This window comes from Falco peregrinus, chromosome Z, assembly GCF_023634155.1.
Source record: "Falco peregrinus isolate bFalPer1 chromosome Z, bFalPer1.pri, whole genome shotgun sequence".
Lineage (NCBI taxonomy): Eukaryota > Metazoa > Chordata > Aves > Falconiformes > Falconidae > Falco > Falco peregrinus.
Window position 1 is genome coordinate 26,043,015 of NC_073739.1, and position 25,474 is coordinate 26,068,488.

The window sequence follows — 25,474 nt, forward strand, 5'->3', positions numbered from 1 at the left end:
GCAGCCCATGTAGTGACTAATTGCATTTCCTTTACTGCAGTAGTGGGTAGCTTTTGTGATTCCTCTTTTTATAGATAGTCTTTAATTTTCTGTATTACAGGTGGTACTAAGTTTTCTTGTAGCAACAAAGATAAAAATTAACTACATATGTTACTGAGCTAGAGCTCTTAGGCTGTTTGTAATCTTTTTGAGGTGTATGTACCTGTTCTTTATGGGTTTGCATAACTACCAGAAAAAAAGAAAGAAATACCGTCTACCTATGATAGAAAACTGTATTTAGAGAGTGCAAGTTAGAAACAAATTCTTCCTTCTCTCTCCTAAAATTTGATACTGTAATAGCTTAAACACTGGATGAGTCATCCTACTCATTAAAACTGGAACCATCAATAAAAATGGTAATGCAGAAAATGCAGTCCTTCAGGAAAGTACAGACAGAGTGAAGCAATGAAGCAAACTGCCAGGCTGCTGGGGTTTAGGGCAGATTTGGCTGTGGGTTCTCTGGTATGACTCTAAGCCATACTGTTCTATTTAAAATGAAAGAATATTTAAGACTGCTGAAGTTAGGCTTTGAAAATGTAGGTACTGATTATATGTGGAGTCATTACTCTGCATATGATAAGAAACCACAGAATTTGTTATGTTGGCGTGACCTGTGTCATTTCAAGTATCTTGTTTGCTGTGAGTACCTGTTTGAAATCCCTTGCATAAACCCTGAGGGTTTAGGCACTTTCCCCACAGTACCACAACATGCCAGGACCCTAAGATTTGTCAGTGTGAGATGCTTTTCCCCCACAGTTCTCACTACCAGGTCCCAAAAAGCTTTGTGCATATCCTAGAAAACTGAACTGTGGTGCAGGGTACTGCAAGAGCAGCTGGACACCCGAGTGACCACAAAGGAATGGGATGCCTGCTAGATCACTCATTTTCCTCACAGATCAATTCAGACAGATTAAAAAGGAATGCTACTTGAATCTGTGGATAACATGACAGTGATTAGCAAGAAGATTGAAATACAAGACCCTTTAGTAAGACTGTTACTCATGAGAATTTTTCCCATCTGCCCTTGTGTCTTAATTGTCTTTGGAATATCTAATGATCTCTGGTGAGTTCTTACAGGTACATCTTCATTGTACGTATTGCTAAAGGTGACTGCCAGAACCACCCGCAGCAGCTGTGACTGACCTGGTCCTCCTATAGATCTCAATGGACTTCTTTCCGTGTGCTCACTTTCAGATTCCCTGTACTCATTTTATGCGTTTGCATAATGGGACATCCCCCAGCAATGTGGTTATTACATTCTTTCTACCCCATCCCCTCTTGAAATTCCTTTAAACAACACCTCTATGGCATTTCTGGACTCTGAGGCAGTAACAGGAGAAAACAGCCAGAAGACACACAGGTGAAATTCTATATTGTGAGAGATACGAAATGAGTCCTCTCAGTGGTGAATCTGATGCTGCTTTTTCTGGCACTGTATGAGAACTTAGCATGATATTACAGGTGGTGAATTTAAGTACACAGTACTTGAACTGTGTTAATTCTTTATGTCTCTGTACCTGCACATGCACTGTAGGAAAAATTGGGAGATTCTGCCACCATGCTTTTCCCCATATGAGTCGGTATCAAGCAGGAACAACTTCAAAAGTTAATATTTCTTTGAGGAAGAACAAGATTTGTAAGACTTGGCATCATTTAAATACTATTTGAATATAAAGAGTGATATCCTAGCTATGAGAGTCAGTGCCAAATGAGGATTGGGTCCAAAGACTAGAGTCATATAATTTGCAATACTCGAGGCTACATCTCAATAAGACCATCTGGAAACCGAAGCTGTTTCAGAATAGGGATATCCACTTTTCCAGTGCAGTTTCATGCTAATTGTAATCAGCTGGTGTGTGCGTTTCACTAACAGCTTGTTAGTTTCTAGTTGGAGGTTGTTTTTAACCTAGAAAACTCTAGGGCTACATTGTCTGCTGCTGGTGTAATTTATACAGAATTAACCTGAAGGTCTCGTTCCTAAGTGATTTGGGACTTGGTTACCTCAGAGAGTTGTACAAAGACTATCTTAATTTTACTAGCATATGAGAAAGAGGCAAAATGAAAGATTTAGGATGAACAGATATTATTATAGCTTTCATCATGAGGTCAGGTAAATGTCAGTTTTGTTTTATGTGGGTTTTACTTTCGATAGGGTATTAGATAATCCTCATAAAAGTACTAGGGAAGTAGATAGTGCCTTCACAGGAATTGAGGCAAATATATAAATTATTTCCAAGTAAATGTATTCCTTTGAAAATAAGATAATTAAAAAATAATGCAGGTACAATTTCTTGAGTCACTTGAACAGATTTTCACAGAAAGCTCAATTGCTGCATAGAAGTCTCCCTTTGTTATTTGTGGAAAACTGTAAAACTGAACCACCCAGCCCATAAATTATGTGGAGGACTAGAAGGGTACTTCTAGCTGAAGAAATAGAGTATATCTTATTCTAATATCACTTACAGACAGTTAAATTAAGAGTAATTTCTGTGAAGTGAAAGGAGTAACATTGGTCTCGAAAACTTTTAAGGGATGTTAGATTAGCATCTGGTGTAACGTTGTAAATACTATGCAGGTGTATTTGCATACATAAAGTATTTGTGCAGGGTCCAACAGCTGACTTTGTTGACCTGCCCTGCATAAGTACTCACTCTGTTTAAATAAGGTACAAAGAGACACCCAAATCCGTATTTGTCATTGCACTCAGTATAGATGACAAAGATGACAAAGTATATGCATATATAAACAGTAGCAAACAATGACCTGATGCAGATTTCCATTTTGTTTCCTGGTTTTGTTCATAAGCTGAATTTCTTTAATCCTTAAAATTCAGGGCCAAATTGCCCCTTGAGATTTGGGAAATGAGATGGGAAATTAATCTTTCTTTCTAGATTGCTCAGAGTTTCTCAATGAGGTGCAATATGATAATGAAAAGGAAATGTAGTAGGCTAATGTATATAGTTGTTTGCCCTTCTGAAATACAATTAAAGTCGGCCATGTCAGAGGAGTGTCAGTGATATACGTCCTACTGGGAGGGGGTTCAGATTACACTGTGCAGAGCTCCTATAGCTGTCCCTGATGCCCTAATGGTGAATCTATACTCATTGTTTTAAAAGGGTCTAAATTACGTTGTGTTGAAGGTAGGGATTTCAACACCTTATCCTCTTCTTTGTAGTGAGTTCTAGTGAAAAGGAAGAAGCATGACACTGGTACATAAGATGATAAAAAGAAAGGGCCCTTTTTCTCTTTTATTTAGAAGTTACCCCTGAGGCAGTGCTGGCTTTAGGTCCTGTGGGTCTGCGTAGTAATGTTCTTCCAAGCAGGTTTTGAAGTGCGTGCTTATTCCAGTAGGGGATCTACTACATGAGAATTGTAATAACACTCATTTGTGCCTCAGTGGATGATGTTCTGCAGCAAAGGGCATTTCCATTTAAGGCCTGTGTATCTACATATTTCCTCAGAGAACCAAGGCTGAATTGTATTTCTCTTTTTCACAGAGAGTTCAGTGAGAGTTGCACAATGCTATATTTTATGTCCTTAGGATGCAGTTCACAACATCTAAGCTCCATAAAGCTCAGCATTACACAAATGACAGATATGTATGTAGCTGAGGCTCTGCGAAGGTAGAATTCTGACCTTAATGTGACAGGCTAGACTGTGCGAGGCCTTTTATAAGACTGCTCTCACTGTCAGCTGAGGCACTCAGCTCCTTTGTGCTGTATATGTGGTATGTAATGATCACTGGATTAACATAAGTACTGAACTTTTTGGACTGTCTTGTGGATCTGTTGCTAAGCATTTGTTACAGGCCATCTTCTGCGATGATCCACAGAGGACACAAGCTACTGACTTGAGCTAGAGAGTCTTAGTTATTCATCTTGGGGAGCAGTGGCTTGTGTTTTTCTTTCTGGAGTTCCAAGATTAAACTTTTGTGTGATTTTCCAAGAGGGTGTCTATTCCACCAGCTTGCCTGCTGATCTTTCTCCTCCTGTTGGTTGTGTTTGAAGACCCCATCTGTTCCCCTAAGGTGCTGATCCATTTTTCTTAATTCTTTATTTAGGGGTGTCGTGGTTTAACATGGTACCAGGACAAGGGGTCAAGCAGTGTGAAAATAATCTCTGAGTTCACCCTACTGGGTTAAATACTAAAATAAAAAAATACTTTGTGTGTATGTGTGTGTATGTAATTCTTTGTGCTAGGATGACTCAGGGAGAAGTGGCTGATCTAAAGAAGTAGCCTACAATCTCCTCAGGTAGGACAGTGAAGGAGGAGGTACTGATCTCATGGCAGTGACCAGCAATAGGACATGAAGAAATGGAATGAAGCTGTGTCAGGGAAGTTCAAACTGGACGTCAGGAGAAGGTTCTTCACAGAAAGGGTGGCTGGTCACTGGACAGACTCACCAGAAAAGTGGTTACAGCACCAAGCCAGTCAGAATTTGAAATGCATCTAAACTACACTCATAGTCATTAGTTGAGTTGGACTTGATGATCCTTATGGCTTCCTTCCAATTTGAGAAATTCTGTGATTCTATTATTCTAGGTGGTAAAAAACGTCTGAGACTGTATAGTAATGCTTTTCCTTTCTCACCTTATTTTGACTTGTCTTTACAGCAACAGAAAAAAAAAAAAAGTACAAAAGATAGACATCCTAATTGTAATTGTCATATATATCCAATTGTGGCACACATCTAATGTATCTAATAGAATATATTGTGTATATGTAATACCTGATAATTAATATATATCTACTAATTTATACAAATGTATTAATTTACTAGTATATCTATAGTAAATATACTTATTTATTCCTAGTGTTAACTGTCATCCAAGATATTGCAGCAGGGACATAGAAAACAAATTAGGAGTACTGAAAATTAACTGGGAAAAACAGTGCTAAAAGAGGTGTTGTATAGGTTGTACTATCAGCTGAATAACTGGACATGTGCAAAGAAATTCTGCTGACCATTTTGATCAGAAGGATAAAAATACATGGTTCTATTTTCATACTTATCACTCCTTTGCATAATAACAGATTGTACATGAATCTGTATTAACTGGTCAGCAAAGATTTATTTAAAAAAACAGTTCTGCTTCTGCAGTGACAGGCCAGATACCTGCTTTTAAGTCACAGAGTAAAAAACTACTCTTGATAGTCAAACTATTTTAGCAGTGTGTTGACACCACAATGTGGGCATTTTGCTTCCCTTCTAAATGGAACTATTGATGATATGCTTGGGTGTCTTTTCAACAGAAAAATACAGTGGTGACCAAAGCTGTAAATAACTGCTGTAAAATGCAAAAAGGTAATTTTGTTACTAAAGCCATCTGGGTTACCACTTAATTCAGTCCTACCCCTGCTTCCTGAGGTTGAAAATCGTGCTGTTACCATGATAGATTAATCTTCATTTCAGTACGTTCAGGTTCAGCCTGCTTAATCAATGTTTTTGTGTGATAAAAGAAGATCTTCAGTCATCCTGTTTACACTTGTCTTTTATCCATTAAGTGTGTTTTAATGGAAAAGAGTTTTAAAAGTTATTCGCATGTAGCATCAGATGTGATGTCAGAATCAGCCAAATTAGGCAATAATCTATGTAAAATAATTGATGGTGATTCTCAAATAAATTTACAATGCATAGCAACTTTTTTTATTTTATTTTTTTTTTAATTAGAAGAGCAGACAGGACATGGAGGCATGCTGAGATGAGCTCAAAAGGGAGAATTCAGAATCCAGCAACATTAAGTACTAGTGTAACTGCTTGCTTAAGAAGTGAGAACTGCAGAGATAAATGAGTCAAATTGCATAAAGCATGAAAAAAACCCTGAAAACCAGAAGCATCTAGGGCACTTTAACAATTGAGTAGGCCTGAATTTCTATATAAAATATGGACCTTAATGACTTCAGCTTACAATTTCTAATCAGAAACTTTCAGAGGTTTCTGAGCAACAAATGTTTTTGACTTGACAGTCATAATAAAGGCAAGGCAATGTTTTAAATACAGGTGCACCATGCTAAGACAACATTTCTTGCTGACTTACTATTGTTTCTTTGCATATTGTTCAAAAGTTGTGCATGGGGGCATTGGTATCTTTACTACTTAAATGTGTTAGCTTGTGTATTTGTACACAAATTTGTACAAAGTGCCATCTTCTTACTGTCAGCACTCTTCATACATTCTTCTCTTCCTTCTTTCCCATTCTGGCTCTTTCGTTTTGAATCTGGACACCAGGATTCCATGTTGAAATTATCCTGTTGTGAAGCCTGCAATGTGGAGGTTATTAGTCCCATTTAAAAATCACCACTTTCTATGTATAATTTTACTTTTGCAGTCTTCAGCCATTGTATGCTTTGTTATACCCTTCTGCTTCCACACATTTATTTTCACAAAATAAAAGAGAAAATTAGAAAGGTAGTAGCCTGGAACATAAAAATATGTGAGACATGAAAAACAAAACCAAGTTCTTCACCAACCATACGTAAAAAGAACATTTTAGGCCTAACACAGAATGATAATGTCTCTCCAAAACAAGGGGTTTGTATCTAAATCAAAGGAAATGTAAGAAAAGCCTACTGACTGAAAACACTAAACATCACAAAACCAAACATTTTGATAAGTCACTTTATCCTTCATTTGTTGAAGAGGATAGATAATGGGTTTGTTTGTGATATCAGAAAAGGACAGGAAGATAGGGGAGAAAGAGGAATGAAAGACTAATAACTCAATGAAATTTCGTGCCTTGAGATACCCATTATGTCACTTATATGCAGTGCAAGTATGTATGGGTTTAGTTTTGTTTTATTTCACATCACATTTGTTTAGTGGCACAAAAAATACCAAGAATATATCACCCTATTGTCCTCATACTTTTAGGAGACCAATTACAGAAGATGAGAAAAACACCTGCACTCCTGAGCAAAGCCCCTTCTCTGTTCTCTTCCACCGTCAAATGCAGGGAAAGATGTGGAAGCGTATAGCCCGATTCAATATGACTTTTTATTTGATGCATTCTCAAGATACATGGAAGCTTATTGAGGCTTTCCTACAAGTTGCCATAGCCTCAGGGCTTCCCTCAGTTTAGGTGATCAAGGCTGCCCTGAATTAATAGAAAATACATTATGCTTTACTCCTCTCCCACTGGTAAACCTCTTGCCTTTGGGGACCAGTGCAGAAACAGCCTTGCCCCTTTTAAATCAGAGCCAGCTTGTGCCATATCAGCAGGAAGCATAGACAGAGCAATCTTGTGTTTGTCTGCAGTGGGCCAAGCTGATGATGGGGTTGGAGAAAAGGTGAAAGACCAGAGGTCAGAGAGGTAACGGGTGAAACAGGTAAATTACGTTAGACCTCTTTCAGTCAGATGTTCTGAGTTTGTGTTACTAGATACTGAACTAGTAGTGCCTCATCTCAGTGTCTGTAGCCTTGTAAATTACCTAAGCCATATTTTAAAAATCTTCTTAGTTTTTAAACAAAATTATTTTCCTTTAGTAATGTAGCACATTGACTAGCAATTATGTATGGAACATAACACTTCGGTACTGTTGTCAGTATTGCTGACTTCAGCCTCTTATACATTATTTAGTCAAGAACATTTATATTTACAAAAGCTACATTCAATCTCATGACATGAATGTACACGACAAGTGTGTTGAGATGGTTATTTAAGGTGGTTTTACCCCAGGTAGGAAACTTCATGGATAAGAAAACACTTACTTTATTTGTAATACAGTCTTGCCAGTTTTACAAATTAACTGCATGTAGGTTGCCATAATTTCTTTCATGAATTTATATTTTCTTTAAGATGGGCTAGGGGAAAAATGACAATGAGATAGGATAGCTTAATAGTTGAAAGAGGGAGGAAGAGAGAAAGTAATTTCAATATTATGCCATGCCTGCTGGGCTGGATTTATAAAAATAAAAGTGCAGGTTTTCTTTCCTTGTAGCTAATCCACTTCTGGGAGTGTCCTATGCAGTAGCCTTCCAAGTAATACACATTTTTATTTGCTTCATTAACTTCTTTTCTAGTGGACAATGCTATATAGTTGACAGCAAGGGAGTCCTTGAAGAAAAAAAGACAGATAAGCATTAAGACCTTCCATACAGGGAACAACAGGATTAGATTTATTTTTCACAAAGGGTATGTTGCCAAAATTCAAATATATCCAAAGCCTAGCTGAGGATAGTGCCATTTGGATTCTTTTATATCCTGTTTACCAGATGTTGTCTGCTATTCAGTAATGTACAGTTCCTATAGCAACTGTAGCAAAATACGGTACATATACTCTAATACTAAAGAAATAAAAAGGACAAACTCCAGTATCTTTGAAGAAAATGAAAAAAGAAAAAGATATGCATAAAGCACTTTTCATAAGTGTAGATACACAGCTAGAACCCTGCACTTACATATATATGAGACAGCATGTTTCTGAAACCTTGTAATGCATGCACAGTTCAATTGATTAAATTTTGACAAAATATGAAAGACAGTAAAAGTCTTTAATGATCCAATATGGTTACATCCACAAAAATTTGCACTGAGTTCAGCTGAGATCAAAATCTACCCAAAATAGGCTTTTCCTCTCCCCTTACTTATTCAGAAAAACCTAAGATAAACAGACCATGTAAGGAGATCTCATATGAAACATAAGAACATCTTAGGCAGCACCCAAAGAGGATTCTTTATTGGGTTTGTAGCTGTGTGCCAGCAATCCAATTACAGCCCAAGTAACAGTGTCTGTAAAGGAGCTCAAAACACTTGAGTCTGTGATGTGATTAAGACAGTATGTGTCTTCAAACAAGTACATGTTCAGTACCTGCCAGGAAAATAATAATGTAACATGGATTGAAATAGTCACTAAGACAGTATCCAAAGGTTCCCACAGTGTGGAAAAAATATGATTTAAAACATATAAGAGATACTTTTATCTTGCAGCTGTTATTTGAAAATTAGTCCACATAGACTGTTTCTAAGATAATTTATCAAAATTGCAGTGAAAACTTTTAGCTGAAGTCAAAACCTTGGATGCTAATTATGACAAAACCCAAGGTTTTGCAGTGATGCCTTGAAGTGACATAGTTGAGCTTTACAAGCCACAGTATGTTAATATAATTTTCTACCTTCACATATGATTAAAAGGTAAATGTCGTCATCCACTTTTGCAGCAGCAATATTTCTGCATTTTGTGTCTTTTTCCTTTGTGTTTTTTTAGCCATACTGAATTAACATATATTCCAGGTGAGGCTGAAGAAAACAAATAATATTTTTAGAGCACTGTATTTGTGCCACAAATGTGCTATACTTTCATTCATTTAGAATCTCTCATTACCTCTAGCCTTTCAATAGGTAAGAAATAAGTAGATGATAATAAAATGTGATATACTTAGGATAAATTCTGCTTTATGCAGTATTTAGACAATACAAAATGTCACTAACACAAATAAATATAATTTCATATACATAGTGGACTTTAAAAGGATTTCAGAACTGGTCTCACCAAAACCAACATTGCAAGGGTGGCTAAGGCAATTAGGTCAGCTGAATATTGTGCATTGGAACGACAGATTAACTGGTTGTTAGAAACCAAAAAAAGGGTTCCCAGCCATTAGTCTCATGCTCAGCAGTGCACGCAAGATGGTTGGAAGGCTAAAATTGAGGGCATAAAGTGTGCTGTGTGCCATAGATGTGCTCTCCCAGGAACAGACACTGTAATCCTATCTGATTTTTAGATTAAATATAAATCCATGCCAGTATGGGGAACTGCCCCTTTCTGGGTACATATCTGCGGAAGACCCATGTTGCTGTCCCAGTTGTCTCAAAAGAAGAGGCAGGAATGCTTATTTGATTTACCTGGGGCACAGCATGTTTCCTACCTCTGGGGCAGGACCGCAAATTAGATTGGTTGTGACAAAGTGAAGCAAACTCCTGGCTTTGCAGTGAAGGCTAAAATTTTAAAATTTGACATGTATTATAACAGAGTATTTGGGTTCAGGTGAATATCCCCAGTACACAGATGAACCCAAAACTAGCTTTGCATGCACAGATGGGCACTTTTGTGCAAATATCGATAGTGTCATGCTTAAATACCCAATCTTCTTATCCAAACACTGGTTCTGAGAATGCAAAAGACAGTGTGTACACAGTCCTAGGATGGAATTTTAAGACACTGGCAATTTGGCCCTTAGTGTATTTGTGTTTAGTGCCTGTTATTCATTCCCTAGAGCAGACTTCTTATAAGTATTTTCTTATAACAGAAATAAATGTTCTTCATGTGAAGTTTAGCACTAACATTAAACACCAAAAGAGCTGAGCTAGATCCCCACCCCGCACCCCCCACATCCCCATTTAAATGTTTTTTTAGGAAAAGATTTCCTCTCCTGCCTGTTAAAAAAATGAAATATTAACAATTTAAAAGACAGAAGAACCATATCCCCCTGTGTACAGGTCTGACTATTTATACCTGTTGTATTTGTACCTGATACATAAAAAATCCTATTTAGAATAGACAAGACGTGGAATTTGACAATGTATATTGTTCAGCTTGTGATTTTACCAATTCAAAAGTCACAAACAAGGAACAAACACATTATACATTGTCTCTCTCCTTCGTATTTTCCCCAGGCAAGCTGATACTGTTAAGCAGCAGTTCTGTGCCTGCTTTTCCTACATGTTCAGCCACAGAGCGGAGAATATGTCAGGCTCATGTTTCATTCTTCTCAACCCACTAAGTGCTAAAGGTTTGTACTGGTCTAATAGGATGGAAATCAGTAATAGTCCTTGGTAATTAGTCCAGGAACTGATTTCCTGTTGACAGTATCCTTTGGAGAACATTCCCTATCTGATGTTACCAGGATGTCGTAACTAAATAATACAGAATAGAATAGTTAAAGGCAATCTAGGCTTAGATGACCATCTGAAATACTAAAAATCAAACCCAACACTTTCTCTTAGAAAAATCCAAATGAAAAGCAACAATCTATTATTAACTTGGTATAAGCAACTTTTCTGTGTCTTCGCAGTTTATTGTCCTTGTAAATATTTTCTGAGGAAGATACTTTCAAAAATTACTGTGCAGGGATGGAAAACCAAGCAGTTAGTAACTCTTCTCAGAATGTCTAGATGTTGGTTGAATAAAGGCTCCAATAATTTTAAAATATGTATTTATCATAAGGAAAAAAAAAAGCTAGCCTTGAGCTAACAGGTGAGTTTTGTATACATTCACTGGCAGTTATAATGACTGCTAAAATAAGAGTTGCACCAAAACAGTGGTTTAATTAAAAATTTGCTAGTTTCGAGTCTGACATTCATCCGCTAGGTCTGACTATACTACTAGTGCAAACTGCAAACAGAAACAACCTTTTATTTTTCCTCTACATACTGGTTATGACTGAGTTTTACTATGGTTTTGCCACTGCCGGGCAGAAGAAATTTTCTGTGAGGAACAGGGTGGTGTTTAAGAGGTCAGACTCTTTCGGGTGTGCAGATGATGTTGGGGTACCATTGCTACCACTGTAACACATCTGAAACATAGTTTAGACCATGCCTTCACTTTGGAAACCAGGCAGGCAGGGGATCAGGGGAGTGGAAAAGTGTCGCAGAAACATCATGTCTTCACCACTCTGGGATTTACATGAACAGAGTTTTGGTGAGCCTGATCATCTGTCTACTGTAAGAAAATTGAATCTCTTGTTAAAATAATCTGTAGTCTGTTTACCAAATACCATTTGCAGAACTCGATAATGTGATTCTCATGCGCACTTGAGCTCCCTTCAGGCGGAAGTTTCTGCTGGTTTCTCCCCATTGCACCCACTGAAGGAGCAAATCATCTCGACAGCAGCGCTGTCTGATGGTGTCAGGTTCCTCGAGAAGGAGGGCAAGGAACAGGGAAATCTGCTGAGGGGTAGGAGATGGCAATCAGTATTCTAGCTGTGTACTGGTAGAAGGCAGAAAAATTCAGGCTTCTCATCAATTTTACTAGCACTGCCATTGTTGCAAGAGAGGCATATTATCCTGTAAATATGCTTTTAGAAAGATGCTATTTTTGTATGCAGGTATAGCAATTTGGAGTAGAGTGAATGAGCCTGCCTGATGATGTTAATACCAGAATATTTTGTGAGCTGATGATATGCTAGAGACCCTGTGACTTTCCCTGTGGGTCTGACAGTCTGTTTGCCTGTCTTAGAGGGAGAAGTTTCTCTTGCTTGACTAAAAGTGCTGCTGAGTTACTTTTGTACTCTTATCTGGAAATCTTTTTCCCCTTTTCAAGAAACTTGTTAATTCCCAAGGCCTCTGAGGTACTTCTTATCTGTGCCAGTAACAGAAACTATTTCTAAAGATTTCATCCCATTGGCCTGTGTAAAAATCCTTGCTCATAGTCTTTGTTGTATGTGGTTGTTTTGTTCAGTGTATGAATACTTCTGAAACACTAACACCTCAGAGGACTTAAATATTCTATAAACTGCTCTTTAAAATGTACAGGTTTCACATCAGGAAGATTGCATAATAGCTTAAAAATTCACTGTATTTAATTAAAAAATTATAATATACTCAGATGAAGTAAGAATTCTGAGAATTTCTAAGATTTTTCAGATAGTTTTTTTTTTTTTTTAACTGTAGAGGTTGCAAACTTTGGAACCTCTCTCCTTAGCCAGTGTAAGTGGTTGATGAATTATTGAATGTCCTCAGTGTGCTTAGTGCTGTATAAACCTGGAGAAAATGTTTCCCTGCTGCAGGAAAATCAATTTTTGAGTGTGGTGGATCCTGCTTGGTGTGAATTTTGGTCCTAAACCCAGCATGCCTGTACTGAGAAGGGTTAGTTGAGTGTAATAAGGCAACACAAGGAAGGCTTTTACTCCTTTCTGTATGCTGTATTTCAGCTTCACTTTTTCTCTACCAGCCAGAAATCATAGCCACCTAAAATTTGTTCTGAATTATACTGTATGAAACTGAACTGTCTCACAGGTGAATAAGCTTGCATAGCCCTTTCCATGAGCCGTAATGATCAATCACAGCTGTAGATCTGGGCCCCTGAACACTGACAGGCAATTAGATGGCCATAGTCCAATCACCAGGAGGTCATGATACAATTACTACAATTGCTATTCATTTATACTAATGACATAATGATTATTTGTACTCAAAGAATGTCACAGCATAAGAGCCTGCACAACACAAGAATTCATCAGGCACATTTAAGGTGGTTTTCATATGGAAAATCTTACAAATTTAGTAAGTGCTCTTGGCTTTTTCCAGTACTTCACTGGTACTGCAGTTTCCGCTTCGTTGTTAATAGAGTAAAACAGAGCTTTTTATGGTACTGGTAGACCATAAATGACTTGAACTTCCTTTATCTCTGTGGCTTTAGTGTTACAGCATTTAGCTGTGGCAAAACAGCTGTTCATGGTCACATCAGACAAGGTGAACTGTCACAAACAGGTCTCTTGGCACTGTTGACTGAGACTTGTATCAGCTCATCATTCAGAAAACTTCTCTTAATGCTCACACATTTCTCAGCACCGCATCATCTGGAGATTTGCTTTCTGTAGCATGGTCTTTCAGCAGCCTTCACACTTCAGACTTCTTCAGCTCACGGTCAAACAGTGAAATACCCTTTTGCTTTCTCTGTTAGAGAAAGAGTTCTCATTGAACTTCTTTATCACTTCATTATAGTGAAAATAGAGATGTAGTCCAAAACTGGTTTAAGAATTGAAATTCAGATGCATTGGTGAGCTTTATTTAAAGCTCAGGCATTGAACTAGACATGATCAATCTGAGAACAAATGCTTATTCTTGCTTAACCTGAGTGACACACCAGCAGTATAGTATAGCTAAACAAATTAGGCATGTCAAAAAAGTGGGCTGGCTGCAAAGTGAATTGGATACTTCAACTGCACAAAGTTGCACACATACTGTTTCTTTGAAAATGTAATGCTGATTCTTATGAAATTTTAATACCTTCTCTCATGTCTCTGATTTAGTTGGCTAGGTCGCCTAAGAAACATCAGACTGACAGTCTTTGAGGACTTAGAAAAGAACAGCTCAGAACTAAGTAGCCTTGGTAAGTTGCTCTTAATCAAGCAATGATTTCCTCCAAGTTAAGAGAAGTCACAGTCTTGGTTCCTTCTTGCTCATTCTGAGCTGCTGATACTTTCATTCCACACCTCTTATATCTTATTATCTTATATCCACCCTCTTATTCTGAGAGTTAGAAAAAGGTGACTGTATCATGGGGGTGCATGTAATGTAAGGGTAGGTGGCAGAGCCCACTTTGCTTTTCAAGCCTGTGGCAAAACACTTTCTGCATGCAAGGTGTATGTGGGAGTTCAGGAGACTGAAGAATTATACGGGCAAGGAAAGTGTATGGCAAAGGCTTTGAGAAAAGAACAGAAACTGGGGAGGGACTAATAGGGTGGACAAAAGGGGAAAGGAGATGAGTGTGAAAAGTATAAGTGAGAATCTGAAATGTGGAAGAAAAAGATGAGAGAACAGTAAGCAAATGGGAAGAAATTAAGAACAAAAAATTATTGAAGAAAGTAGTCTTTATTTTGTGCTGAAGATTTCATTAGGCATTCAGGTATTGTGTTTATACTTTAAGAGAAAAAGAAACATAAAAGTACACTGCTTTGAAGCTAGTAATTGTTCAATCATACCTTTCTTCCCCAGTATTTTGTGGTGTTTCTGTGGCTTTCCTGGATCTCCACTTCTGGAAGTGAAAGGATGGTTGGCTAAAAGTAAATACAGTTTGGATATTAGTGACTGAAACCGAGGTTCTGAGAAGCGTGTTTCTTAAGGAAAGGTTAAGGGTCATCACCCTTCAAAAAACACTTGTAGCAGCCAACAGCAGAGAAGTTTTAAGCATTTAGAAGTTAAGAAAAATAATGTCAGCCATTTTTACATTCCTGTTTATTGACTTTGAAGGTTGTTGTTTTGGTGGTGTTTTTTTTTCCCCTTTTCTTTTTCTTTGTGTAATAGACACAGGGTTCATGATTCTGGAAAACACAATAAACAGCCTTTGTAGTTATTAAATGCTTTGACATCCCTTCACTTTTTTTAATCATCCCCAAAAGCTTTTTTATATCTGAATACTCCTCCACGGTGAACATTATCCCTTAACTATTTTTTCTTGAAGTGCTGAACTGAATTTGAAGCGCTGATATGCCTGCTTTTAACATTATGTGTTGCTATTTTGAAATGTTTTTTTGAGTCCCCTAATTATGAAATATGGAATATTTTATAGCTTGTGAAAATGGGGATTCTGGGAAATGTTAGCCCCCTAATAAAGTTATGTAATGCAGACTTGCTTTAGAAATTCTTTGACTTTAAGAAAACTCTATAGGCAGACTGTCATGAACCTGTGAGAAAGCCACAAGGGGGTGACAGGCACGGCAGTCACTGGTACAGGGCAGACTGAGGGGATTTTTGCTCTCTTGGGCCAGCTCTCTGTGCATGGCTTGAGATGGGGCTTTTACATAATGAATCATTCAAAGGAGGCTGTGTTAGTATTTTGACAAGACGCCCAGGGATATCCACAATTGCCTTAACTGTTAAAAATGAACTGTATTTTGAAAACTGAGTACTTAGGGAACCAAGTTAATTTTTGTAAAGCATGTGTTTGAAACTGAAAAAAAGAAGTCCCAATGCTGAGTTTGAGTGTTATTTGGGAAGTGAAGGGGTATTAAAGCCACTCCTAACATCAGAGTACACAAGGTAGCCTTAAACTCAGTTTTCTAATAATCACAATCTGCTACACCCCCTGTGTAACAGATATAATTATGTTAACAGCCTTTCTACTCAAGCACCATATATTTCCATTATGAAGCCAGCCTCATTTAATTAGCATCATGTAGTAAATTAGCAGTTATAAGGACTGCTGGGTACAAGGGGATCTCCATTTTCTCACCATCTACTTAATCCTCAGTCAATGTTGAGATTACTGCTCACTCAATTTACATATAAAAAAAAATGCTGACATCCTGCTCAGATATTGTGATTCAGTGGAAAAAACTGGTCCATTGTGAATATCTAGCAGTTCAGATTACTGGATTCCCATTGTGGTATCTTTCTGAGGGGATGCAGAGTGATCACGTGTACTGAAGTTGGGGTCTTTTGTATGTGTTAAGGAGGGTTGTTTGTTTTTATTAGAAACACCAATAGCTAATTTATAAAGCATCAAAAGTAAAGTTTATGGGGTAAAACAGGAGGTCTGAATAAAATGGAAAAATCTAGGGATGTTTAAAGACCAGTTTTCAGATATTCTGAGCACATAAGTAAAAATTTCTGATGTGAGGAAAACCAATTTGCATTATTTCTTATTTCCTTTGTTTACTGCTAAATGCAGTTATGATGAGACAAAAATCTCTTTTTCCATAAATGCCTGCCATTCTAGCCCCGTTCCAACACATCAGAAAGAAGTGGTTTTAGGAAAATATTGGGGAAAGTTATTTCAGGGCTTTTCTTTTAAACATTTTGGAAATCTCCACACTACAGAGAGATGCTTTAATATTACAACAGCTGCCTGAGGTACAAGGAGTTCCCCACTGGCACTATGGTCTCTGCAGAGATGATGCTGGCAATCATTCTCATGTCCTCCAGCCTAAACAGAAGCCTAGGCTGGACTTCTTCAGGGGAATGAACTGCAAATACTTACAATATCTTTTTTGCACTTGCTGGGCAATACCCACCTTACTGAAGCCAATACAAGTTTTATTACTCACTGTAGAGGGACTTGCTTATGTATTTGTGTGATTGAAAATGATTGCACTGATGTAATCTGAAAAGGTTTTTATCAGTTGATCAGTAATTAAGACATGAATGAATGAAAAAAAATAAGCAAGGGATGTATTCAATACATAGTCACTTGAAGATCAAAAATACCCAGAGGGAAAAAAAAAAAAAAAAAGAGAGGAGCAGTTTTCACCATGTTTAGAGATACTTTATTGAGTTCTCAATTGTGCACAATTCCTTTTGTGTAAAAAACTTAAAGAATGGAGGTGAACTGTGCTTCCAAAAAACTTTACAGTAAATGCGGAAGACAGTAATGTGTGAAATACTGCTGTCTACAGTATTTGGGTAGCTCAGCTGTGAGCTTATATGAGGTCACGCATAAAAAAAGGTCATTATTATAAACCCAAATTGTTCTAACATGTTGGCGTTAGCCATGGTTCTGTGGTACAGGCTAATGATATCTACCAAGGGTGGGTTTCAGAAAATGTAAATATTTAATTATTTGTTGTCACACTCATATCTACACTTACACCAGCAGGACTACTTAGAAACAAGTAATGGGACAGTGATTTTCCTTTGTATTAAGGAGTGCTTTTCCGCTGTCAATCAATATAGTAAGATGCTACTGCAGTTATTGAAGCAGCTGGGATACTTTCAACTGTCAGGTACTAGATGTGTTGGTGTTTGACATGTGCAATAGAAATTTGAACTTGGGTCAGCTGTAGAGTCACAATACCATTAATTATAATTTTTACTAAATGTACAATATGTATTATTTGCAATACTTCATACAAATGTATTAGTCCTTAGAACTTAGTTTGATTTTTAACTTTATCAGAGAAAAGTAGTGTCACATTGGTATACAGAGGATGCCAGAGTAGACATCTTAAAGAAGCACCATGCAAGATGTTTGAGAGATACATAAAGTGAAAGAACTATAAATTATTTAATACAGGAATACCATGTTTTAACATTGTCTTGGCAAAGTTCTCTTTGAGGTTTGCAAGGAAACAGTTTAAACCCTGAGGGTGGTTTACATGTTCTCAGTTTCAGGTAATGGAATCAGAGGGTCCCTCTGTGGCTTTGACAAGCCCATTGCCAGAAAGACCAAGAGGAGGTTACTTTTCTTGCAGCTTCTGGGAGACAGAAATGCAGGCCATTTTATATGTTTCATACGTTTCATGTGGTTGTTTCTCAGCTGAAAGAAAACTGGGTGAAGAGTGGCTGTCTCTTCTCTGACTTCATTGCATTCTGGGGGAGAATGTGCATTGCAATGATCATGAAGTTTCTTACTGGGGGTAGGTTTAACTAGATGCTGGCAAGGGTTAAAAACAATTACTTAGATCTTTTAGTCTGATGTGTTCTCATAGGAAACAATTAGCTTATTACAACTAAATGGATATAGACTGTCTTTAGCACTACAAAATGCGTTTTTTGGGTACCTTATCCTGTATGCTACAGAGCAATAGAGCAGTGTAAGCAGAAGACCTACTCAAGAAAAGGACTCCTTAACTAATTTACAGAAAACAATCTTTCTGTTAAAACTTTGCTGCAGTTATCTTGAATTTGTTAAAAATGGGGGATTAGAGTCTAATTTCCATTTTGCATAGCAGAAAAATAACTTGAATCAATCTTTCACTGCAAGTAAGAAACATACTTCTCTGTTTTCCATACACATGGCAAGGAAGGTGATTTTTTGTTGTTTTTTTTTTTTTTTTTTGTTGTTGTTTTTTTTACTGGTTGATTTCAGAGTTTTTCTTTTTTTCTTCTTTCTTCTGTCCCCCCACCCCTCACACCCTACCCTGGCCTCAGCTTCTGAAACTTCTCACTGTCTTTTGCTTACATATTTGCTTTTCTTTAGGTAGTTGGGTTTGGACAATGCCACCACAGTACGTAATATTCACAACAGCGTTTTCTGAGTTTCAAAGCTGAGGTCACAGTTAAATTTACCTTCAATTTTATATACATGAAAAGTGGTGATTGTTGTACATTGCATCAATGAAAACGATCATCGTCTGGACTGATTCATATGGTACTTCTAAGCCAATAAAAACTGTGACTAAGTTACAGTTAAAAAGAGATAACTGCAAATGGACAAAATAAAAAAGTTGATCTCTGAATAAATTTATGGAAACCACAGTCTCTTAAGGCCAAATAAAAAACATAAGCTAAGATTAAATACCATAAAGTAACATTTGAAAGTTAATCTTAAATACTGTGTTTTCTAAGATGTAAACATTAATAGTTAGAAATAAAACCCCAATTAAACATTTTAACATAGAAAATCTGGATCCCAGGTTTCTACAGAGAACCTTTTGCATTAGTAATTTGCAAAATTTTTAATGGAATAGTTATCATAGGAATAAAAATGAAATTAAAGTTAGCAGTAACTGTTAGTTAATAACTGTTAATGAAGAAAAAGTAACTAAGCCCAGTGCTGCTAACAAAGAAAATCCAATCTAGTTATTTTTTCATATGGATGCCTTTCACATTCAGTAGTCCAAGATGAATGTAGCTTCTTGTATTTTTTCTAATTTCCAAATATTCAGAACTATTACATTCTAAGAAATGTATCACAAGAGCTGCAGAAAACAAACTAATTAGAAGGAGGTTAGAAATATGGTAAAATATAAGATGGTAGTTAAATTATATTATGGGAAAAAATAAAAAAAAATCCATCATGTCAACAAATACATTTTTATGACCTTTTGCCTGATGTTAAGAGATAGGAAAAATCTGAGAAGAAATCCCTTATATACTCTTTTTTGGAGGTGTTCTTGAGTCCGGGAGCATCAACATAGTAAACTTCCGTTACTGAAGTGAACAGAGAAGACATCCATAAATTATGGGCTCATATTATCTTTGGGATTAAGAAATTTGTAACAAATGAGATGTTTGATAGAGAATTAGTAACGAGTAAGTTCTTCAATTACTGGCAGGGCAGCCGGCATGTAGGCTAACCTAGAAATGTATGATGATAGCTTTCTAGAAGTTGTTTGATGTAGTACCTAGAGTATTTGCTCAACAGGATTTAGTAAACTTTCTCCTACCTAGCAGTTTATTACTGTACAGGTAACCTAGGTGGTTACTTGCATGATTTGTTCTGATCTATACCTAAAAAAATGGAGAAACAGCTCCTCTCTGATTTGAAAATATCTAAAAAATATATCTGATATGCTTAAAAAATAATCCAAGAAGCCAATGATTTGACAATTTTACAAAAATGTTTTTTGAAATGGTCAAGCATAATTTTAAATCTGATCCACAGTGGCAGTGCAATACATAGTTAATTAACTTTCATATATCTTGTAAATTAAACACAGTTACAGCTCATTCTGTTAGTTAATTACAAATCATAACTTTTACTTAATTACATGTTCTAATTATGTGATTTCATGTATAGTACTAACTTTAATTTAATAATTAGGACATGTAATTAGAATTTGTAGGTATCTCTTTGAGGATGTTAATGAAATTCTGTCCTAACACTAAAACTTCTTAAAAAGATAATTAATTACAGATATTAATGTGAATATCTTAAAGAAACTAAAGAAAATATTTTTGATCAACTATGCCACAAAACAGTTTAAATAATGACATCAGTGAGCAATCTTTTTCATTCCTATGGACCTCCTTATATGTATAAAGGGAAATACTTATGGTAAGTATTTAATAGATTGATATTTACTACATTTTCCAGTAAGGTTTGATCAGCTTCCAGAATTGCTACATTTCATAACCCTAGTCATTTTATTTTGAGATATTCCTGATTTATTTCTATTCCTGATTTACAGAAGAAAACCTTAAGCATGTCAGAAGTATCTGCAGTATTCACACATAAGTATTTTATTTATAAGCAGATAGTTCTATGAAGTTTAAGGTTCATAATGTAATCCTTGGTTAATACTAGTGAGAAATTTATAGTAAAAAGTTAGCTAAAGGGCAAGATAGGAAAACAGCAAAACAACACAGAATTCTGCTTATGTTGTCAGGAAATAGGGTACTTAATAACAAGAGGTTGTATGAAGTCACACTGGTTCATCCCATAAAATTTATTTACCTTCTCATTGTTCCAAAAGCATATGTGGAAAAGGAAGGAGAGGCTGCTTTGAGGAGTTGACAGGAGTTGGTATTATTCAGCAAGGAAGGAAAATCCATGGTAACAGATGACCCTAAGTCTGTTTATTAAAGCTTTAAAGTTAAGTAAAAAAAAGCAAGCACAGAAGGAAGATTAAACAAAGAACTGCAAGAACATTCAAAGCACTGCTGTCAGCTCCACAGAACTTCATTAAAATAGCTTCGTTTTAGCAAATACATCATTTGTCATATGCATTGAGAGGTTTAATAAATGGTCACAATGATAAAATCAATTATACCACAAACTTTGCAATGTTGGATAAGAACACTAAAATGATGAAGGTTAATGAGTCTTTAGTCATGAGAGAGGAATATTACAGGAAAGCGTAGATCATCAGTGAATCATTTTTTCCTTAATCTTTAGGTAATATTCTTTTCAACAGACAAGTGCAGATTACAACAGCTTTACAACTCAGGGGAGTTCCTGAGGAACACCAGTTGACCAATTAAGGTCAGTATCTACATTTTTGCCCTGTTACATTACTGTGTAGGTAAAATGGGGCATAATCTAGGCACCTGGTTTAACAGAAAAGCACAGATAAAGAATTGGCTGCATACCTGAAACCAAGTCTACACAGCAAAACAAAGCAACACTAAACCAGGCATTTTGATATGTCCATAAAACTGCCCACCTTTCTCATTTTTATTTTCTGTGTAAGACCTCTGAGAGCGTTCTGTAACATGGATGTTACAGATGAATAATGGTGCTTCACAAGGGTAGCCATGGCTGAGCGGAGTGGAGGGAAAAACAAGGCTCCTAGAGGAAAAGTATTCCTTATGATCTGTTATACTAGAAGGCAATATACAGAGCAGGTCTTTTAAGTGCTAGTAGTTTTTAGGGGCTGTGGCTAAAAAGGCAATTCACCTCATTAAGTCATATTTTTAGTAGGAAGAAAGTGCCTCAAATGGGGAGATGAAAAAAGATAGGTAATTCTTTTATTTTTTTGTTTTGGCTTGGTTTGGTTTGATTTGTTTTTTGGCGCTGGGATGTTGATTCCTGATTGATTTCTCAGGAAGCCTGCTTTCCCAAGTACGTGGTGTGCTGGGGATCTGGGCAGTACGGTCAGACAACCGCTCAAGGACATAGCTTCAATTCCAGGAGCTGTATAGCCTTTCTTTCTTTCTCCTTCTAGTTTACATGTGTGATATTTAAATTCTATTAAATCTGTGTTCTTCTGTGGAACAGGGTTTCACTGGAATGTTTATAGTCAGTGTTAATTGCTTTGGCTCTGTGCGCCATGTTAATATTGTTGAAGCTATGTAAGGGAAGTTTGTCCCACCTATGCTCTTGAGGGTTTTCCTTCTTTGACTGGATATCCTACTGCTTCCTATCTTCTAAATATTGGGCCAAGAGATTAGCATGTGTCTTCCACGCCTTCAGATGAAGTTTTAGTAAAATGTCAGTGGTGCACAAAATGCACTGCAGTACTTTCACATTGGTGTTAATTTAATGTTTTTCTTTTGATCCCATATGTTAAACTTTTACAACTCCTAATTACTGTGACTTTTAACACATAAAAAATAAGTTTCATTTTAAAGTCTTTCTGAAACAGACTATCTAACTGTACGGGCTAATTATGCTGCTGTTGCTCAAGCAGGAATTCTGGATGAGTAAAAATTATTGGCTGCTGTTTATATACTGTATAAATGCTATATTTATCCCTGACACTTCATTGCCTAACTATGCACATATGCATGAAATCTGGCTTGTAAGAGCTCATTTATTCCAGCTGTACCTCTATGAGGCCATAATTTTGTTTCTGACATCAAAACTGGTTACTGTGGAGACAGTCATGTCACCAGGCTTCAGTGGGAAGAAAATGCGTACTCAATAGGTAATGAAAACTCTTATTTTCATTATTTCCTTGATGGAGTTAGGGCATGTTTACAAAACCAAAATGTGATGCCAAGTTTAGAGGACAAGTTTAAAATTAAAGTGATCTTTGTAATTTGAAGAAACTGTTTACAATCAACACGACATTTGGTAAGACAAATGAAAAGTAGTACACAAAAGCACATTCGAGAATGGGGAAAAAATGAGTGCAGCAGAACTTCAGAAAAAAGATCTGAGGAACCCTGAACTCTAATACGGGTTTTTAAAACAACACAAATGTGATTCTGGAATATATTAACAGCAAAGTCACATGAAAGGTCTGGAGGTCATTATTCCATTCATGTGACCTTTTGTGAGATTTTGGCTTCCTGTACTCTGGCTAGCTAGAAACACCTTTATGATAAATTTAAGAGCATCAAGCCACAGGAAAAAAAAAAAAAATTGTCAGATTTTGAAAATATGATTAACAAGGAAAAACTGAAAGATCTGAGGTTCTTTAGTCAACACCCCGCCCCCGCAAAAAACCCCAAACAAACGAAAAATGACAACAACAAAACAAAATGACAAAAAAGACTAAAGAAGGGTATAGCTGTGTATGTGCATCAGCTTTGCCTAGAGAAGGATAAGAACAAGAACAAACAGGTTTCATTTACATTAAAGGATATTTACCTTAGGTATTAGGAAAAAAACCCAAACCCCACAAAAAGCAGTCATTACGCTAAATGCTTGGAAGAGGACGGCCTTGCAGATTAGATTATGGAATCCTTATCTCTAGGGCCTTTAAAGAGAAGATCAGGCTAACAACTGCCAAGGGTGGACTTTGTGCACTTGATTCCAAGACAGTTTCAGGTGGTTGGTTGAAATTCCTTCTAGCTCTTTAAAATACGATGTTTTTTACTTATTATTGTAAAACAGATATTATACTTTCTCAAGTTGTATGAAAATACTTCAGGCATGTAGTTATTTTTCAAGTATTTTTGTTTAAATGATTTATTGTTTAAATAATAAGTAATAAAATAATATTTGTTTAAATAAATAATCTTAAAGAGACTTGTCCAGACACATCCAGAAACGAACTCCCTTCTTTTCTCCCCACACATACAAAAAAACCCCCAAACCACCCCCACCCCACCCACCTTTCATTCCCCCCCCCCCCCCCAAAAAAAAAAGAAAACAACAAACAAACAAACAAACCCGAAAAACTGTTGTGGGGAAGCTCCAGAAAGAAAAGGAGAGAAAAAACAAGAGTTTTGAGGTGTTGACCAAGGGAAAGAATACCAAGTTACATATTTAATAGTAAGGTAGACTTAAACAGTCTATCAGAAACCCTAAACTCTACAACATTCTGGATTTTATCAACCCTTCAGTTTGAAAAGAAAGGTGATATAACATGAAAATGTTATATCATAGTTGTAGAAACCTCTTATTTTATTTTCTTTTCAATTTAAACCAAATTTTTTAATGTGGTGATCATGCGTCCTAGTTGTAGTATGTGATTACACTTACTGCTGACAGGATATGAATTGTTAGCTTTTTGTCTGAGGCTTAGGCCCCCAAAGGCTTTGGGAGGTAGCATGGAATTCGGAGATAGATATATTTTGTAAAATTTCTGCTAGTTTTCTCATGAAAAAATCATTTAATGATGGGATTAAGTTTATCTGTGGCTTTCAGAATCCCCTCTAATGCAATGATGAGTTTTGGCCACTTTTAGATTTCAGAAAATATAGCTAAAAAGTACCAGCCTTACAAAGTTACAGGCGAAGTCTTGAAGACTAGAAATATTTTAATTAGACCTTACATTTCAGTCTTCATTCCTGTTAAGAGAAATTTGTTTTCAGACTCTGTGACAGTGACTTGATCATCAAGCAGATGTTTCTGTGTTTGTTGTTATTTACCATTTTTGTTCTGCATTTATAGAATTACATAACAGATATTACCCTCATTTCTGCAACTTTGTTGTAAGTAAGAGTCAAAGTAGCAATAACTGTGCAAATGATCCATCTGTGATCTGCTTTTATAACCACACAAATGATCCACAGCAGTTATCTTTCCCACAGAATTGCTTGGGAACTGAGCTATTTTGCCTCTGAAATTAACCCTGAAGGGCTATACAACTCTAGGGGTGTACTGGTGTTAGTTATTTATTAATATAGAATGAGTGAGTCAAGGAATGAATCTTCCATCTGCACATAAATTATAGATGAATGAAACAATAAAAGCCATAAGAAAGGCGACTTCTCTGCCATATGGGGGAAACTAAGGGCCAAGTATACTAAAGTTTTATGTCAATACAAAATTGGCATCAACGGCCAACTCTCTTTTAAAACTGAACAAATTGTTGCCAACTTATTTAAGAGGTCTAGCACCAGAAAAACAAGTACAAAACTGTTCAGGAAACATCTGTTCTGAGGGATGTCTGTAATCATTAAAAATGTATTTGCCATCAAATAATTTGTAGATGCAGAATTAGCACTGCTTTACACACAAGAACACAATTTCATTCTGAGTGGGTAATAAAACGGAATGCTACAAATGTATCTAGAATTTTCCTGTAATATGTAAATCTTTCAAATACATGCTTTCATATTGTACATATGAAGCTGAACTCTGACAGATATTGAAAAAGATTGCATTGTCCTCTTTCAAGAAATACAAAGGGACATGCTATATTTTTGGAACGGATTCTAGTTTGCATGGTAATGATAATCATGAAGACAACAAAAGCTGTATTTGGCTAGAACAAGGCCTC